This window comes from Ovis canadensis, chromosome 2 (assembly GCF_042477335.2).
Source record: "Ovis canadensis isolate MfBH-ARS-UI-01 breed Bighorn chromosome 2, ARS-UI_OviCan_v2, whole genome shotgun sequence".
In the NCBI taxonomy this organism is placed as follows: domain Eukaryota; kingdom Metazoa; phylum Chordata; class Mammalia; order Artiodactyla; family Bovidae; genus Ovis; species Ovis canadensis.
The window spans coordinates 187,627,412-187,648,794 of NC_091246.1; positions in this window are offsets into that span (position 1 = coordinate 187,627,412).

Here is a 21,383-nt window from a genome sequence, read left to right on the forward strand (position 1 = left end):
CTTAAAAAGACTTATTGAAGTAGGTGTCATAATGCCTAGTTTCTAAACAAATAGAAACTCAAGGAGGTCATCACCTTCCCAGGATCACCTAGTTAAATTATAAATCTAAAATTTAGATCCATTCTCTCTAACTCCAAAAACCTCTGCTTTTGTCCACAACACTGAACTACATCTGTTTAAATCTTGCCATGCTTAATGACTAAAGAGTTTCCATAGTGGCTTAGCTGGTTAAAAACAAACAACAACAACAACAACAAAACCTGTCTGCCAATGCAGGAGACACAAAAGACACAGATTTGATCTCTGTATCCGGAAGATTCCCTGGAGAAGGAAATGGGACCAATACAATCCATTCCAATATTCATGCCTGGAAAATACCATGGACAGAGGAAGCCTCGGGGGCTACAATCAATAGGATCACAAAGAGTCAGACATGACTGAGTGTGCTCATGTGTATACACACACATAAAATCACACACACACAAACACATACACACTTAATGACTGAAGTACTTTATATTTCTAATTCCACTTCAGAGACCTTAAAAACAACTCCATACATTAATATATGGTAACACTGAATATGAAAAACACACAAACTTAGTAAAACTGTGTCATCAGTTAGAGGAGATAGTATGCTCTGGAGTTGAGTTTGTCTGTGTATCTCAAAGTTTCTTTATCATGAGAAATAACTTTGGCTTCTTTCTCAGTATGGCCATATGAGAGTGATTTTCTCAAATCCCCAATTGCAGAACATCAGCTTCTGTGTTTTGAAATCCAATGCTGCGTTTGCACTTAAGGCTGACCTTCACGTTCTCCCTTTCATAGGAAACATTGAATTCTTTTGATGGTGGCTTTGATTCAAGAGCATTCTGAATGCCTTGCCTGTCATTAGAAATATACATTGGTTTAAATTGCTTCTACTTGACTTTTCTTTCCTTCCTTCTATTCAACCTGTCTCCCTTCCTTCTTCCCTTCTCACTTCCTTCTTCTTTCTTTGCCTTCTTCCGTCCTTCTGTCCTTCGATAAGAATCAGACTTGTATCATGGTTTGTCGGCTCTCTCAAGTTCTTTAAGTGTCCCTCTCATTTTCTTTCGCAATAATTTCCTCTAATTCATTTCTTGTGTATTTCATTCTTTCTTGTCATTTGCTTTCCAGAGGACCTAGACAAACACTTGAATGAACCCTATGATAAAACACAAGATATTGACAGCTTTTGGTGAACAATGTCAGATTTGTCATCTCCGAAGAAGAAGATTTAGCTTTGGGACCAGGGACGAGACTTGATCATGCAAGAGCTTTTGTGCACCAGAGTTTTATTAAAGTATGAAAAGGGGCAGAGAAAGCTTCTGACATAGACATCAGCAGGGGAATGGAGAGTGCCCCTTTGCTTGTGTTAGCAAGGGGATTATATACTTTTTAAATAAGTTAGTACAATAAATCAAAATAATGTCCCAAGGCTGTAAAAATTTTCCCAGACCCACTCCCACAATTTACATTTTAAGGCAACAGGATTAGAATTTAACAATAGAAAGATTTTACCAGACCCACTCCCATAATATCAGGCTTCCCTGGTAGCTCAGGCAGTAAAGCGTCTGCCTACAATGCGAAAGACCTGGGTTCAACCCCTGGGTCAGGAAGATCCCCTGGAGAAGGAAACGGCAACCCACTCCAGTGCTCTTTCCTGGGAAATCCCATAGACTGAGGAGCCTGGTAAGCTACAGTCCATGGGGGCGCAAAGAATCGGACACAACTGAGCCACTTCACTTCACTCACTCCCATAATATACATTTTAAGATAACAGGATTAGTCAGAAGGTTTTCAGGAAGGAGAAACTGTCCTCAAGCAAGATATATTGTTGTTATACAATCCTTAGTACAGAGTTTAAGCTGAGCTGTACGTTGTGTAATTATCAGTTATGGACTTAAAGAAAAAAAATTTTATATGACTAAGACTAAAGAATGTAGAGAGAGGGAAAAATAAACAAACAAACAAACATTTGTCCTTTCCTTCTCCTTGAAGCTTCCCTGGTGGCTCAGATGGTAAAGCATCTGCCTGCAATGCAGGAGACCTGGGTTTGATCCCTGGGTCAGGAAGATCCCCTGGAGAAGAAAATGGAAACCCACTCCAGTACTCTTGCCTGGAAAATCCCATGGACAGAGAAGCCTGGTAGACTACAGTCCATGGGATCACAAAGAGTTGGATATGACTGAGAGACTTCACTTTCACTTTCTCCTTGAGAATTCCAGACCCTCTTTCCTCCTAGACTTCTTATCAACCTGCTGAGAAATTGACCCTCTCAATAGTTAGCTGATGTCTTCAATTCTACCTTTCATTCTACTCTTAGTGTCTAGGTATCCATTAGATTTTTAAAGACAGAACATCTGTCCCAGAGGTTAGTTACCACATTATATACACATGTTCAATGTCAATGATACTATTTACAGTTGAAACACTTTTTCCTAAAGGAAGGAAAGGAGGAAGGAAAATATATCATTTATCAAGTATCTACTACACACCAAGCATAATGTTCTGATGGGCCATTTTACTTCAACTTCAAAGAAATCTTGTGCTTTATATTTGCATACAAGATTGAAAAATTTTAAGCATAATATGAGGAACCTAAGAATACAAGAGGTAGAAGAATTCAAATTTCAGTCATGGTCTTATGTTCTTATTTGTATATTGTAAAGACTCTAAAAGGTATCATTCTAGACTGCATTTTAGAGATATCTGATGCATGAAATATAATTTTTGAACATAAACATGTGTATACCCACAACACTAGTAATTAAGGGATAATATGATTATAAATATATGCCTGTGTGTGTTAGTAGCTCAGTCACGTTTAACTCTTTGTGCCCCCATGGACTATGGCCACCAGACTCCTCTGTCCATTGAATTTCCCAGACAAGAATACTGGAGTGGGTTGCCATTTCCTATATGTATATAAGTACATGGGTAGATATAGACATGAATGTATAATAACATGGATTCAGTACACAAAATTCTTATTTGTGTGTCATACAGAGTTTTATGTTTCAAAACAGCACATATATTGCTATCAGGGTCTTTTGTTACATGAGATAACCTATTTCTAAAAAACAAAGATTTCAACATGAGGACAGCTGAAGATGTCAAAGACAAAGCATTAATAATGCTGGTGGTTCTGGTCTATATTTGAGCTCCATTCCGTTCTGCTAGTGACCTTAGATGTGGCAAATAAGAGGGATCAGGTGCCTGTAAACAGCATAGAAAACCAATAACTCACCAAAGGAAACCAACATTCTTCTATTGAGTCCTGTCAAAGTCTCTGTTACTGCAACCTGTCTTATCAGCAGTAAGTAGATGAGATCATCCAATAATCCCAGAAAGGAAAACCAAAATATATTTGCTTTCACAAATGCCTTAATTTGTGATGTTTTCTATGTAAAGAAGGTAGAATTGGTCTGAATGATAATAGTCCCATGTGGTGAATGCTCACTATGTTCAAAACGGTACCAAGTGCTCTTCATGAATTCTCTTTCATTTCATCACATGTCCAAACTCACATTGATAATAAGTCATTGATCCTGGTTCTGTCCTTCTCTGAAGCCTATATAGGTCACAAACATCTGCCTGAGATGTATTGACATCTCTTGCTGATATTTCTTTTTTTGATAGCCCACTTTCAACCTTGTCTCCATTCTTAATTATCATCAGGACACTCCTCACTACCAGGGTCCAGCCCCGGTGGATCCAGGGTGATTCGAAGGTGGGGACGGAGTCGGCGTCTTTGGAAAAATACATATTTAATCACAGATATAGAGAGATTAGAAATGGATAGTGTAGTAGGAAGATTAGTGGAGAAAAGGAGGCTGAATAACTTGGATTACGTGGAATAGCATCCATGCTCCAGATGGGAATTCAGCCAGAAAAACGGGAGCAAGAAAGAAGCAACATGGGGGAATCAGTCTTTCTGGAAACTGATCCGATTTCTTTATTTTTGGGTTTGCTTATATACCTTTTGTTACACATAGGGATGAATACAGAGTCACGCGGGGGGGATGAATACAGAGTCACGCGGGGGTCAGCAGTCCTGACCTTTATCAAAATCAGGTGCCTCACATAAATGTATAAAAAAGGTACATCATCTCCTGGCCATGAGTGAGACCCGCTGACATTTTATGATCCTTTCTTTCTGATAATCAAAAATCTTATTTTTCCCAAGGGTGTTTTCTCTCAAACCAGGCACCATCCTCCAAATAAAGCTGCATTCCTATAGGGTGAGGGTGTAGTGAGTTACAATCAAGAAAGGAATTTATTTAACCCAAGGTTAACATGATTAATCTTAAAGGTTAATACTTATTTCTCCTATATGCTTAAAGGTTAATACTTATTTCTTCCTATATGCTAGTTATATTCATTATAAGAGTAGGGAACATGGAGATTTAGCAGCAAACATCAGCCCAACAAATGAAAATCCTTTCACCAATGCTCCCCTTAAGATCTATTTAGTCTTAAGATAGTGATAAAGTTACATTCTTACATAGCAAGGACACAGTGATTTATAACAAAGTACAGAGATCTATTACAAAAGAGAAAATCCATTAACTCAAAAAGTCTAGTATTGCTAACATCAAAAACTACTATATTTCTTTTGCTATATTCCAAATATATTGATTAATATATTCCCAGGTGCCTAAGGATATGGAGGCCTGGTGGCAATCATTGACTCAACAACAAGAAAAAGTCCTATGCTAATTAAGACTCTCAAAATACTCCAAAACTCTCTGTGCTATTTACAGTTGAGAGGTAGTAAACAATCACGTGCCTAGTGGCAGCAGTATGGATAATCCTGTCACACAAGCTAGTCTGTCAGCAGAGAGGTTTGACCTGAAACATCCTAGTCCCACCCAGAGCAGGGAATTAGCAACGATTATTGACACAACAAATGAAAAAACCCTTCACCAATATAATTCCTAACCAACTATACTAATAATTTCTAACTCCCCAAAATAATTTGCCTTTAGTAAGTCTAAAACATCTCATGCCTCTCAGGTTGGGAGGCTATAAACAATCACATGTGGCTGGACGAACCTATACAGGTGGGCTAGATAACCTTCAGAGGAATCCGTAAGCTGAAACACTCTTGTCACGCCCAAGAATTTTTATTGCCTTGGAGCTGCACGTTTACTCCTTCTCCGAGAGAAACGGTTATGGGGGAGAGCCCCCCATAAAGTCAGAGGTGTAGGTGAGAGCATAAAACAGACTCTGGCTTTGGGGTTAGATGCTCGGGAACAGGGGGTTTCCTGAGGTTTGATCACGCCTTTGCGTATGCCAAGCCTCCTTCCTCATGACCTTTGCCATGGGCGGAATTCCTCACGCTGGCCCCCGGCACCTCACCATCCCACATCACATACACACTTAGGTTCATTATTTTTTATAGTATTCTCAGCGTGCATGAATGTCCTTCAATGCCCAAGGGACTCATTCAACTTTACTTTGAAGGAAGAACCAGATTCATTGTATCTCACCTGCTCTACAAGGCAGTGCCCATCTCAGCAGCAATGACAGTGGGGTCCTAAATGTTCCCTGAGAAAGTAACTGGCAGGCCTTTTCTGAGTGCCCTCCATGACTGAGTGAGCTCCCCTTAGCCAGCCTGCATGAAAACAGACCATGCTTCAGCCCTTCATATAGGGATCACTAACTGTAAGTTGATTAAGCTGCTGGGATTCAAGACAGTGGTTACATTCAGGCAAGATACTTTTGGAGTAGCTCAGATGCCAAACTCTCCTCATCAATCATGAAACTGAATCATGGGAGGTAGACTCCATTTTGGGTTGACAAGTTGATGAATAAAGGAGGTGACCTCTATCTATAACCAAGAAGGAAAGTATTGGGGACTTTGCAAGAGAAGGATTTAAGATAGGACAAAAGAAGAAATTTGTTGTTAATCGAGCACCTGATATTTTGTTATTGTTGTTTAATTGCTAACTAGTGTCTGACTATTTTGTTACCCCATGGACTGTAGCCCATCAGGTTCCTCTGTCCATGGGATTTGCCAGGCAAGAATAGTAGAGTAGGTTGCCATTTTCTCCGCCAGGGGATCTTCCCCACCCAAGGACTGAACCTGTATCTTCTGCATTGGTGGATGAATTCTTTACCTCTGAACGACCAGGGTAGCCCACTTGATATTTAGTTAGGCTAAATTTTGCTCAATCTTTACAAAACTTCATTCATTCATTCATCCATCAACCCTCTTTTTGGTGCTGTAACAAACATTTTTCCAAGTCTTGGAGATTTAATTGAGAAAGAAACAGGAAATATTTCAATCTTATAAAGCTTACATTCTGGAACTAAAAGGAAGGAAATAAATAGTAAAAAATAAATTATTCCAAAGAGCAGTAAATGCTACAAAAGCATTATAGTGGAATATTGTGCTAGAATCAGGCTGTGAGAAGCATCACTTCTTATTGAGTGCTCAGGGCAGGAGATTCTGAGAAACGACCACTTTAGCTTATATTTGAGTCATGAGAAGATGCCTGCTCCTGTGTGAAGATCAAGAAGGAAGAATGATCAGTGGCAGCAAAGGAGCTGGCCTTAGGAATGATTAAGGACTACTGAAGAAAAAATCTTGGGATGAGGGAAAAGCTTTACCAGCAGAGGTAGAATAGTTACTGTCAGGATAAATTGTCAGCATTCTAACCCAAGTGAAACAACTGGAAAATAACTGGAAAATTCCAAAAATAGGGAGTGGCATGATCTGAGTTGCATGCATATCAAAAGTTGCACAGATATGAAATAGCAGAGCTGCAATTTGAACCCAAGAAAGCTTTGAGGATTTTAGCAGGGCACCATGACACAATCTTGAACTACCAACCTAACCTGGTGAACTTGTTTCTTTGCTTATTGAAGGCATTGGTCAAAATTAATGGATGCTTCTTGGTTTTGGTTCGGTAGAGGACTCAGGGTACTCTGAAGCTACTATCAGCACTTTACCTTACTGAGAAGTGTTTCTGGTTATTATTATCTAACTCCTTTTAGATTCAATTTCCACCTGATTTTGCCCAATCTCCTTCTGTTCTTATGTTAACACCCTTATTGTGCGACTTAGAGTTGGGAATGAAATTGGGAATGTAGCTCTGGTCACGTGCACTATCTAAAACACTTGGATTTTTGTTGAGTTGGCTCTGGGGGAAACATTTTCAGTGTTTTGAAGTGGTTGTGTGTTAATGAAATGTAAATTTTTGAGTAAGTAGCATACTGATGCTTCTTATAGTAAATTAGCTGCAGCACACCCATCTTCTACCAAGAACAAGGATGAATGCTAGATAAAAGGGAAAGCACATCTGTTTGAAAGCCTCATAGACCCACCAAGACAGCTGGAACTTAAGAGACCAATATCCCAGATGAAAAACCCAGAAATGTGATTCCAACCATCAGAGTCAGTCTTTCTCTCAAGGCATTTGAAGAAGTAACATCAATCTTAAAAGCACTTCTCTAGATGAGGGGAAAAGGGAAACACTTTTCAACTCATTTTGTAAGATAAAAAACATCTTAATATAAAATCCTCATGAGGTTATAACAAGAGAAAAAACTTTCAAGACAATTACTCTCATAAAATTTTGTTCACTATACAAAATATTAGAAAATTATGCCCAATAATGAATAAAAAATCTAATACAAACATGTGAAAATAAAACATACTAAAATTATATAGATAAACTTTATACCAATAATTCAAGATTTATTTAAATTAGAAAGTTATCAATTTCTCTCCTTTGTCTTAAAAATAGGAAAATCATGTGACCATCCCAATAAAATATGTCTTACACCATTTAAAAATCCAGTTCTAGATAAAATATAGATAAATATGAATATTAAAGTAATAAAGGTTTTGGAATACAGTATATTATCATATTTTCATGACCTTTGGATAAGTACACAGTAAACAATAACCATGAGGAAAGTAGTGATAAATTAGACTACCTAAAATTAAGAACTTTTTTAATAAAAAAAGAAACTGTCAAAAGAAGTTTTAGAAAGGCAAAGCAAACCACATAGCAGAGGAAAGTATAGGGACCACATATGTTTGACTAAGCCCTTGACTACATAGTATATACAGAAGTCTAAGATCAATAAGAAAATATAGTAAGGAAAATCCAACTAAAATGAGAATAAGAAATTTGAATAAATAGCCAATAAACCTATTAAAATGTGAGCAACTTCATTAATAATCAGGATAAGCTAGTAACATCTACAGTAACATACCATGATACAACCACTCAAATGGTAAAATGACAAAAGATAGGAAAGTATAGGCAAGAATATAAAACAAGAATGGCCCTCGTATTTTACCGGTTGAAGTACATATTCACACAATTACTTTGAAAAATTGTTGGCAGTATCTATTAAATCAAAACATACACATAACATAGAACTCAGCATTTCAATTGTTGAGGATTGTACCCAGTAGAAATATATACCTATCCACCTGTATCAAAGAATATGTACAGGTATGTTTATAATAGCTGTTTTAATAGACTTGCTAACAAAACACACACACACATATTGCTGGGATAAATATCATCTCAAATATGCAGATGAAACCTCTTTATTGGCAGAAAGTGAAGAACAACTAAACAGACTCTTGATGAGGGTGAAAGAGGAGAGGAAAAAGTCAGCTTAAATTCAGTATTCAGAAACTAAGATCATGGCATCTGGTCCCATCATTTCATGGCAAATAGATGGGGAAAAGTGGAAGCAGTGACAGATTTTATTTTCTCGGGCTCCAAAATCAACTGTGGATTGTGACTGCAGCTATGAAATTATAAGGCTTGCTTCTTGAAATGAAAGCTATGACAGACCTAGACTGGGTATTAAAAAGCAAAGGTATCAACAAAGGTTCATATAGACAAAGTTATGGTTTTTCCAGTAGTCATGTATGGATGTGAAAAATGGACCATAAAGAAGGCCAAGTGTCGAAGAATTGATGTTTTTAAACAGTGGTGCTGGAGAAGACTCTTGAGAGTCTCTTGGACTGCAAGGAGATCAAATCAGTCAATCCTAAGGGAAATCAACCCTGAACATTCATTGGAAGGACTGTTGCTGAAGCTCCAATACTTTGGCCACCTGATGTAATGAACTGACTCAGTGGAAAAGACCCTAATGATGGGAAAGATGGAAGGCAGGAGGAGAAGAGGGTGACAGAGGATTAGATGGTTGGATGGCATCACCAACACTATGGACATGCATTTGAGCAAGCTCCAAGAGATGGTGATGGACAGGGAAGCCTGGCAGGCTGCATGGGGTAGCACAGTGTCAGACATAACTGAGTGACTGAACAGCAATAACATGGGAACTGAATTATTGTATTGTCTATGTACAACACATAGCAAGTTTAATGAGGTTCAGACCTGTCTCCCAAAGCTACCAGTGTGTAAAAAGTGCTTGACTTGGGAAGGACAGGAGAACAGGAAAGTCTGATGTGCTGCAGTCCATGGGTTGCAGAGTCAGACATGGCTTAGTGATGGACCAACAACAACTATATAAATATGTTAACCTTTTCAAGTTTCATCCATGTTGTAGCATGTATCAGGACTTCATTCTTTTTAGAAAAAAATGTATTAATTTGTTTTGTACTGGGTCTTAGTTGTGGCACGCAGGATCTTCTATCATCGTTGATATATGTGGGATCTTTAGTTGTGGCATAAACTCTTAGTTGTGGCATGTGGGATCTAGTCCCCTGACCATGGATGAAACCCAGCCCTTCTGCACTGAGAGCATGAAGTCTTAGCTACTGGACCACCAGAGTAGTCCCAAAACTCCATTATTCAATGAAATTGTAAAAAAAAAAAAAAAGACACAATAACTAGAATGAACTAACTACTGCTACTCACAGATACATGGATGATGTCAAAAACATCATACTGAATAAAGTCAGGCCCAGAAAAGTACAAACAACCAAAAGCAATCTGTGGAAATGGAAGTCAGAAAAAATTTATATCTCTGTGGAGAAATAGTGACTGGAAGGAGCCAAGGAGCAGGTTCCAGGGCTGCTGGTGAGAGGGTAATAGGCAGGAAGGCCAGGGGTCTCCAAATGGAGGAAATAGGCTGTAACTGTCAGACAGTTTTTTATATCTCTTTTAAGAGGGGAGGAAACAAACTAGTGATGTATTTTTTTTCTCCTTCTCTATACAAATTTAAAAACAGGTTTCTCTTAAAATACTATGTTGCCATAATGACCCTTGGTTCCACCTAAACTTAACTTTTCTCAAATTTTGAGCTAACCAATACATTTTTCTTATGGAAATGTTTGTCTTAAGCTATGTTAATGTACTGTGCATTTATCCTATATTCTGTCTTCAAGTCTGTTCCACCTAAAGGCTCAGAACTGACTTGACAAACCAGTACGTTACCCTCATACATTGTTCTCCTAATCCATGAAAATGGAACTATTTGTATGGTAATGTGCCTTTATACAAGATTCAAGTCAATTGTTTTATGGCCCTAGATGACTGGCCTGGTGCCAAGATTATCCCAAAATACATCTTGTGGGTGAAAGGCCTGGTGCCATTCTCTGAGTTTTTAGACATTCCTTTCTTTCATTAACAGACTGATAGTAACTATATAACATCCAGTTAAAGACTAGCAGGTGGGTATTCTTTCTGCCCCCTTCTGATGTCTATGTCAGAAGCTTTCTCTATCTCTTTTATAATTTAATAAAACTTTATTACACAAAAGCTCTGAGCGGTCTTTGACCCCTGATTGAATTCTTCTCTGGAGGCAAAGAATCCCGGTGTCTTTCAGGTTCAGCAACAACCTTTCACTGGCAAAACCCTATTACCTATTCTTTGTGGTCACTCCCTTTGTAAAGTTCATCAAGCTGTTCACTAATGATTAAAGCTTGCTTTGCTTACCTGCTATGGGTTGACTGCAACTGGCTTTGCAGTCCCATTTATCCCAGGACCAAGGGAGAAGGAGGAGCCCCTTTCTTGGACACAACAACAGTCTTACAGAGGAAGCAAAGTGAGCCAGATGCAACCACACCCTGTCAACTGCTCAGGGAGGGATAGACAACATCCACTCACATATTATGACAAAGCAACTCACAGTCAAGCATGATGTCAACAGCCTACCAAGGGCAATCATTCCACTAGGATGATGCCTGAACTGAAGGGAGAAAATATTTGGTAAATATTGCAATTTTTCCCCATTTATATTTCTTTTGCAGAATAATTCCACACACTTAAATAGCTAACTATTTCTTTCTTGATAAAGTGAAAGCTTTCAATTGAAATAAGGTAAAACAGAAAGAAAGAAAGAAAGAAAGAAAGAAAGAAAGAAAGAAAGAAAGAAAGAAAGAAAGAAAGAAAGAAAGGAACAAGCTTGTGAATTCCCTAAAGTTCCCAAAGTTATGATATGAAATTGATTCCAAATGAAACTGTTTGTAAAGCTTTAAGATTTTTCTTGTAGCAAGGTTTACAAACACCAAATCAATGTCTCTCATCTGTCTACAAAAATTGAGTTACTAATCATAATCAAGCAAAATTGTATCTTTGGAGCTATTTTGGAATCTACTTTCATTCAGATCCTAGAGATGTTACTTGTAAAACTACTGCAGAAATTTTTTATTAGGCTTATTAGACTATTTTCTCCCCACCTTAAAAAAAGGTTCAAACTGTACATATGCATGTATATTTTGAAGGCAAATGGTTCAGATTAGATTATTTACAGCTGTACTCTGTTAAATTATGTGTAGTTTAAAAAACAAAGCTTCATGAACAATGAGCAAGATTAGCCTTTCTGTCCAGGGACTATAAACTCAGATTATTCTGCATTGTCATTATGAGAAAGACAATTCTTTGAAAGTGATTGTTTGAAGGTATTTGTCTGAGCCTGGGGGCTGGCAGGTGCTAATGTTCATGGAAGACTTACTGTGTGTCAGGAAGTCTGTTAGGCTCCTTCACACACTCTCTCACATTCTGAAGTGAAGTGAAATGAAGTGAAGTCTCTCAGTCGTGTCCAACTCTATGCAACCCCATGGACTATAGCCTATCAGGCTCCTCCGTCCGTGGGATTTTCCAGGCAAGAGTACTGGAGTGGGTTGCCATTTCCTTCTCCAGGGGATCTTCCCTACCCAGAGATCGAATCTTCACAAGTAATAAAGCTACTATTTCTTTTTACATAGATAACACTGTTGGTATACCTTCAGTGACCCCAGTAAGCCTTTAGCTATATAAAGAGCTGACCCAAGTCCACAAAGCTATTAATCCAAAAGCCACCCACCCTTCCTTCAATCACTCTCCTTCTTTCATCCATCTTTACTAATATTTGGAAACTTCAAAGTTTCAGATCTATGCCAACAAATCACAGGGCTTCCTGGATGTCTCAGTGGTATAGAATCTGCCTGCAATGCAGGAGACCTGGGTTCAATCCCTGTGTTAGGAAGATCCCCTGGAGAAGGAAATGGCAACCCACTCCAGTATTCCTGCCTGGGAAATCCCATGGGCAAAGGAACTTGGTGAGCTGCAGTCCATGGGGTCACAAAAGAGTAAGACACAACTTAGCAACTAACAACAAACCACAATTATCCAAAAAGGCACAATACTCCATGTATATGAGTTGTCATTTCAGTTTTAATTCAAGCATAGCATGTTTCATATGCATCTCCCTCTGTACAGTGAAAGGAAATTTGTAAGGAAACTGTTCCAGAGGTAACTCATCCCCTGGTATGTTGTGCTGCTGCTGCTGCTAAGTCACTTCAGTCATGTCCGACTCTGTGCGACCCCATAGACAGCAGCCCACCAGGCTCCCCAGTCCCTGGGATTCTCCAGGCAAGAATACTGGAGTGGGTTGCCATTTCTTCTCCAATGCATGAAAGTGAAAAGTGAAAGTGAAGTCGCTTAGTCGTGTCTGACCCTCAGCGACCCCATGGACTGCAACCTACCAGGTTCCTCCATCCATAGGATTTTCCAGGCAAGAGTACTGGAGAGGGGTGCCATTGCCTTTTCCATGGTATGTTGTGAGTTACATATAATTTGGGTAGTGTCATTGATATGCAAAACTGCCTCACTGACTGTTGTCAAAGTTTAGAAAATGAAGAATGATTACAGTGGTGAAATCAAGATAATAAAGGTGTGTGTGTGTGTGTGTGTGTGTGTGTGTGTGCATATGTGTAAAATGTGGGCACAGCCTGACAAATGTGTTTGAGATGAAGATCTTGGAATGGACAGATAAGAGCTCCAGTCAACAACCAGCTAGTGTATTACTGTACACCATCAAAAGCATAATAGCTATCTGGTGTTACTTGCTGTAATTTAAGGAAGAGAGAAAATAGATGGACTTATGGGAGTTAGAACAGCCCAGAAATTCCTTTCATTGTACCTGGATTAGCAGAGTTTAAAAACTAGAGTTTAAACTCATTGTGACTTGCTTCTGACTTGATGACTTGGGCTGTATTCCTTAATGTATAAAGGAATGCTTTCAAATGATTTTGAAAGGGTCTTGTCTGAAAGGAGAAAAGGACACAGAAGAAAATGGTCAGGAGGAAAGAGATTTGATAATAATTATCATCTGCAAGTAAAACTCCAAGTTGTAGTTGGCTCACAACTGATTTCAGTGTTTTGTTTTGCTCTTTACTGACGTCTGTGCCATCTATATGTCTGTCTTTGCACAGACTCTTTACACATACTGATATTCTTTTAACTCAAGGATTAACCACTTATGGCTATGATCACAGTATTGTCTTAGAACAGTATAAAAGTTCACAGACAAGGGATCAAAACAGATTTTGTATATCCTGTATTCTTTTTCCAATATGAGGACCAATAACTTAGATGTCTGGATGGCACTGCAGACATTCCAGTGTTACACAAAAGAATCAATCTTCACTTAAATGTAAGAGTAATTACTTAACTAGGACAATATGGCTGTTGTTTTATCAGAAGAGCCTCATTTTTCAAATATGTCTTTTAACTTCGACTCCTGAAAAAATTGTGCTCATTATGAAGAATTCTTCTGGTCTCATTGTCTTGCCCCCAGCTTCTGAAAAGTTTGCACCCCAAAAAGATACAGTTGAGTATAGATGAATTAAGACATCACTCTCAATTGCACTATTTCTTAGCATTTGTATACCCTGAAACACTCATCTTTTAAAACAACTATATTTAAGGCTAGATATGTAACAAATTCATATCAACATATAGACATAATTTTTTGGTAAGATTCTTTGATTTCAATATGTTGGCATGAACAAAATCATGAAAAAGGCAACACAATTTCAGAAAATATCTTTGGGATCTATATTCCAATTAATAACAACTGGGCACCATATTTTTTTTCATTTTCTGAGTGTCCATCACAGTGACAAATACTTTTTATGGATTATCTCATTTAATCATAACAGCAGGCTAAAGACTGAGCCAGGTAAGTACCGCAAGGTCAATCAGTAATAAGTTCAAAAAATAAAAATAACATAAAATGTGGTGTCGCAGGTAGTAGAATGACTAGTGTATGCCTATATGGTGAACCTGGTGCATGTCTGGGGGTAGTGGTGGGGTGAGAGAGGGACACTCAACTGTACAGCCCAACTCTGTACTGGTTCTGCCTGCAGTTCCGTCACCTGCAGGTGGCTATTCATCCCAACTTTTGGATCCTCAGAATGTTGCACTCAGACACCAGTCTCCTAATGAGTTGGTGCCCATTTTATTAGCCTTATTCAGAACTCACCACTTTTCCTTTCCCAATCATCCAGAGTAAAAATTTTAGTTAATCTCTGTTGGAGAAGAGAATTGAAAGAGAACTTGAACCCAGTCTTCAGTATGTGATAGGCATGGTATCACAAAGTTGTCATAGATTTGCATCCTGAAGAATAACTTTCCTAAATTCATATGGCTATTAAGAAATAGTGTTGCCACGTGTCATGTTATAGATCATGTTAGTAAGGTAGGAAAGGTGCCCAAGGCCAGAGCCAAGATTGAACCAAAGTTGGTTTACTGACTAAGTCTTTAATATAGTGAACTAACCAGGAAGTGAGATGAGGAAGAAATCAAGAAATAATGCACATTTAAAAGTTAATAATTCATATGTCATACTTTATTTAAGACACTTTTGCTGAAAAAAAGGAACTATCATTTGCAGATATCTTACTATGGTTTAGGGCCTGTTGCAAAAATTTACATAAGTAAAACATACTTGTCTATATATGTCTAAAACGTATATAGTCTATTATCTAGTATCAGGCTTCATTTAGGAAATTGAACACATTGTAAAATCTCTTAACAAATGGGAATTTCCTTTCTTCCCTCCTGTCATTATTGAATTTTTAAAAATTATTTTATTTAAACAGCAATTTCATGAGTTATATCTCAGCATCCCTCCTCTTACAGCTGGGGAATTAAATAATCCTGCCGGTTCATTGTATGCTCTGGAACAGCAACTTCAATACAAGTCTGTCTGGCTCTCAAATCCATGGACTCACCCTAATACAATTGCTGCTTCTTCTCCTTACACTGCTAATTCAGAAACTCACTGCAAGATATTTCAGTGTCTGTCTTTGTCTTTAATATCTCCTTTCAAAAAGCAGATGAGGACATAGCTAAGGTGGCAATTGTTCAGTGAAAGCAAAGCAAAGAAAAAAAAAAAGCACTCTGATCCAATCTCTTATATAAGAACACATAGCTGTCTATTCTGCTTGACATGAAACATGGAGTGTTCCCGAGGCAGCCTCATCTTCTTTTCTATTAGAATGAGCTGAATAATTTAGCCACAAGGGGGTTGATGCCTGTGTACCTCAACTTCTTTATGCATTCATCTGCCGATGGACATGTAGGTTGCTTCTATGTCCTAGCTTTTTAAAATAATGTTACAATACAGAACAATCTTGATAGATCATAAGACCCTTGAAACCACAGTGGCATCCTACAGACTATTCAGATTCCATTGGCTAGTATCTAACAATATAAAGTTCCAAAACTCTCTCACAGAGAAGAACAACAAGATATTTTCAAATCATTCCAAGGCAATTTCATTAAAAAAAAAAGAGCTGACTAACTTTATATTAATGAAGATTGAGTTTTGCATAATGAAATCCTCAATTAAATGGTCACCTTAGCAAATATCTTCAATCGATTTTCATGGACTCATACATGCATTCATTCATCCTCAGCTAGAGTTCCTCAACACTTAATGAACATCTATATTTTATAGGCACCATCCTAGTCATTGAGAAATACAACATTGAAACAAGCATGGGTTCATGATTTGCAATTGATCAGTTTATCAGGTAGATAGACAGGAAAAATAATAAATTTAAGACAGGTCAGTAAGCTCTAGCAAACATTATGGATATGATGCTATGGAAGCCCAGTGAAGAGGCATCTAAAACAAACTCAGGTGTGTGCGTTTGTGTGTGTAGTTACACTTGTTTGTATCAAGGGGAGTATCAAGGAATTAAATACTGAAGATAAGCAGGAGGGAACCATATAAGTTGTTCTAATTGGGAGCTGATGGAAGATATTGCAAGCAAAGACAATAACAGTCTGAAGGCAGGGGACAGTGTGATGTTCACAAATTCTTGAATAACTTAGTCTGCTCAAGGAGAAGGCGATGGCACCCTGCTCCAGTACTCTTGCCTGGAAAATCCCATGGATGGAGGAGCCTGGTAGGCTGCAGTCCATGGGTCTCTAAGTCGGACATGACTGAGCAACTTCATTTTCACTTTCCTGCATTGGAGAAGGAAATGGCAACCCACTCCAGTGTTCTTGCCTGGAGAATCCCAGGGACAGGGGAGCCTGGTGGGCTGCCGTCTATGGGGTCGCACAGAGTCGGACATGACTAAAGCGACTTAGCAGCAGCAGCAGCAGTCTGCTCAATCTGTTTAAAGGGTGTTCAGATTTACATCTCTAGTTAGGCAAAATCGTACATTTAATTCATTTTATAGCATTACTCCTCTTTGGATTTTTCATAGCTGGTTCAATTTTGCTGGTTTCTTTTTGAGATAAAAGCTGATTGACCTTTGAGAGAAGAAAGGGATATTTATATGCATTGGCAATCGACCCGTTTCAAAGTCAAAGCTGCACAAAGGTGATCTTACAGAGCCTCACAAATTTAGTTAGTGCATGTTTACTGTAGTAACATTTCTACTTTGCCCAAAGCATTTTTACATTGCCTGACCTTTATAGCACACTTTAATATTCATATTTGGCTGCTGAGCTATCACAACTCCATGTTTCAAAGCTGCTAATCTGATCATTTCCCTCTGTTCTTCTCACCTTTCTCAGTTTAGTCATTCTACCGACAGCAAAAGAAGAAACACATTTGGTTTAACTTTCATACCATTCAGAGCTGATGACCCAAGGGAATATTCAGGCCATGCCTTCCTTTCAGCAAGAATATTGTGGGTGAAGAAATTCAAGTGAATACAGTAATTCACAGTATGGACTCAATTAAATCAATCAACGATTATTTCCTTCCTTTCAACTTTATGCCATGCAATGTATGGGACACTCAGGCAAATAAACTCATGTAATACCATCATGAATTACCCTCAATCTGCTTAAAGATGTAAAACATATAAATGAATTTATTATTTTACTTATTCACCCAATAAACTTCCAGGGTGCATACCCTGTGTTTTGAAAAAACAGATGTGAGAATGAACAGGACACAGACATTCCCTTGAAGGAGATTGCATGTGCTCATAACAGGGTTGCTGATAAGTAAAAAGAAAATGATAATGCATTGTGACAGATATTAGTATAAAAATATGCACAAGTTCACCAAAGCTAATCTTGGAAATGTCAGGAAAGCCCTCTAAAGAATGTGACCTCTTAGCTGATATCTGAGGAATGGAGCAGAGTTTCTTAGTCTGAAAAGGAAGAAAGGAATGTTCCAACCTGTTATGAGCTGATTTATGGTGTCCTCCTAAAACTGACGTAATCTCAGAATGTGACTGTTTTTGAAATAGGATGGTTAAAGAGATGAGTACATTAAAATAAGGCCCTTAGAGCAGACCCTAATTTAAAATGGGTCTTCTCTAGTGTCTCAACAGTAAGAATCTGCACGCAAGGCAGGAGATGCAGGAGACATGAGTTAGATCCCTGGATTGGGAAGATCCCCTGGAATAGTAAAGGCTTTCCTGGTGGCTCAGATGGTAAAGAATTCATTGGCAATGCAGGAGACCCGGGTTCAAACCCTGGTTTGGGAAGATACCCTGGAGAAGGAAATGGCAACCCACATCAGTATTCTTGCCTGGAGAATTCCGTGGGCAGAAGAGCCTGACAGGCTACAGTCCATGGGATCACAAAGACATGACTGAGCGACTTACATACACACACCTGGAGTAGGATATAGCAACCCACCCAGCAACCTACTTGCTGGAAAAATCCCATGGACAGAGGAGTCTGGAGGGCTACAGCCCATGGGGTTGTAAAGAGTTTGACATGACTGAACAATTGAGAAATTTACTATGACTGGAGTCCTTTTAAGGAAAGTGAACACAAATAAACACCAGGAGTACATTCACCTAGGAATAACCATGTGAAGAACAGCCAGAAGACAACCATCTAGAAGCCAAGGAGAGAGGTCTTGTTGTCCAACCCAGTTCATATGTCCAGTATATGGTGGTTGTTGTTATTTAGTCATTAAGTCATGTCTGACTCTTTTGTGACCCCATGGACTGTAGCCCACCAGGCTCCTCTATTCATGGGATTTCCCAGGCAAGAATACTGGAGTTGGTTGCCATTCTCTCCTCCAGGGGATCTTCCCAACCCAGGGATCGAACCTGGGTCTCCTGTATTGCAGGCAGATCCTTTACTATCTGAGCCACCAAACTGTGAGGAAATACGTTTCTATTGTTTTAGCCATTCTGTGGCACTTTTTTATGACAGCCAGAGCAAACTAATGACATAGCAGTTAGGAAATAAAATGCTCAAAAGCTCAGAGATAAGATAGAACTTAGTGTGATACATGATCTGACATGGATATTATATCTACATCTGCTATCAACTTCTAAGGAGTTGTGTATGCACAGAATCGTGAGGTCAAATTCACAAGGAATTCTGGTTGGGGGATTTGAGATGGCATCATCTGGATAGAAGGAATGAGGGCTGGTACAGGCTGAACAGCAGCAGCTGAGCAAAAGTAAGAAGGCATTGACACTGGAAACAGCAACAGGAAACTAGGTACCAGGAAACAGAAGTTACAAAACCCAAAACAAAGAGGTGCTTCGAAGCAGAGTTGGAAGATGCACTTTCCTAGAATGGATGTATTCTCTAGGCAATGGTTACAGGCCCATGCACCAGGATACAGCAGTAAGTTGAGCAAAATAAAAGTCAATGATTTGAGGGCCTGGAAAGGGTAAAGCCATGTGAAAGGGTAAAGGGAAAGACTATTTCAGACCTTCTGATGATCTGACCCCAATTTTTTGTAAGTTCTTCACATTAACAACCCCCAGGTTTCAATTCTTAGTTCTCTTGTCTTCCCTCAACGTTTATTCCCTTGAAATCTTTTTAAAATATCACCCATACCCCAATGACTCCCAAATATATAACTCAACATTTCTCTTAAGCCCAAACCCACCTATCCAACTCTATATCTGACATCTCTAGCCAGTTGCTAATAAGCATCTATATTTATCCCAAACTTTATATTTGATATCCACTTCATAGCCCCCAAGTCCTGTTGCAAGCCCAGTTATCCACACACCCTTTGTTGTCAGTTCTTTAGTTAAAGAAGTTCATACCTGAAATGTCCCTGTTTTACCTTTCTCTCACGCACCAAATCTAGAGCATCAGAAACTGTCACTGACTCTACTCTTCGTGGATAATCTGGAATCCAAGCACCATCCATAAGCTCCACTCGTGTCACTCTAAACTGAACTAAAAGTACCACTTACTGGATTACTGCAATTTCACCCACTGGCGGCCCTGATTATGTCCTTGTCCTCTTTGTGCCCCTTTTCACTACAGCAGTCAGAGATATGGTTTTAAAAGTTAAACTATATTTAAAAGTTAAACCGAATTTCTGAACCCCACCACTATTGACACTTTGAGATAAGTGATAGTTTATTGGGAGGGAGTGGGATTTTATATGTCACAACTGTGAAGAGAGGTCTTACTGGCATTTAGTGGGTAGATGCCACTGCTATATAGATAGATAGATAGATAGATAGATAGATAGATAGATGCCACTATTTATATATCTCAGTGGCATCTACCCACTAAGTGCCAGTAAGACCTCTCTTCATAGTTGTGACAACCAAGAATATCTCCAGAAGTTACCAAATGCCCCCTAATGGGAAAAATTGTCTGTAGTTGTTGGATGGCATCACCGACAAAATGGAGGACATGAGTTTGAACAAGCTCCTGGAGTTGGATGGACAGGGAAGCCTGGCATGCTGCAGTCCATGGGGTCTCAAAGAGTCAGACATGACTGAGTGACTGAACCAAACTAAACTGTGAACTACTGAAATAGATCATAAATTAAATTTTTAAAAAACCAACAACAACACACAGCATAAAACCTAACTCCTTCTAGATCATACTGCCCTCTATCCTCTGCTGCATCCCTAGCCCATTAGCTCTCTTTCCTTGTCTCTCACTCCTCTCTCCATTACACACTTTGCATCAGTCATGTTAAACTGGTTGCTATATAATGGAATGCCAGGCTTGCTCCTGCCACAGGGTCTTTATCAGGCACAGCTCTGTTCTTACATCTCTCAAGTGTTTGCTCAATTGTCACCTTCCAAATAAGTCCTACCTGATCACCCAGTTATAAACTTCAATCTAGTACAACCATCTCCACAGTAGTCAACAGCATCAACTGTTTTCTCCTAATTTTACTATCACTGTCACTTTCTAACATATAATTTACTAATCCATTCAGCAGCTCTTTACAGAAGACCCACTCTCTAGTAGACACTGTTATGTTTTCCTGGGATTGAGGAGTAAATGCAACACAGAGCCTAGATTTTACCTGAGGGAAAACAGACATTAAACAAGTCAGCAAGTAAAAGATGGAACAGGTCAAGTGGTGCTATATGTTTTTCTTTTTTTTTTTTTTAAGTTTGTATTGAAATATAGTTGATTTACAAAGTTGTGCTAGTTTCAGGTGTACAATAAAGTATATATACTTCTTTAGATTCATTTCTGTTATAGGTTATTTCAAGATATTGAGTTTAGTTTTCTGTGCTATACCATATGTCCTTGTTGGTTATCTATGTTATACATAGTAGTGAGTGCATGTATGCTGTTGTTTCAGTCATGTCCAGCTCTTTGCAATGCTATGGTCTGTAGCCCACCAGGCTCCTCTGTCCATGGGATTCTCCAGGCAAGAATACTGGAGTGGGTTCCCATGCCCTCCTCCAGGGGACCTTCCTGACCCAGGAAACAACCCTTGTC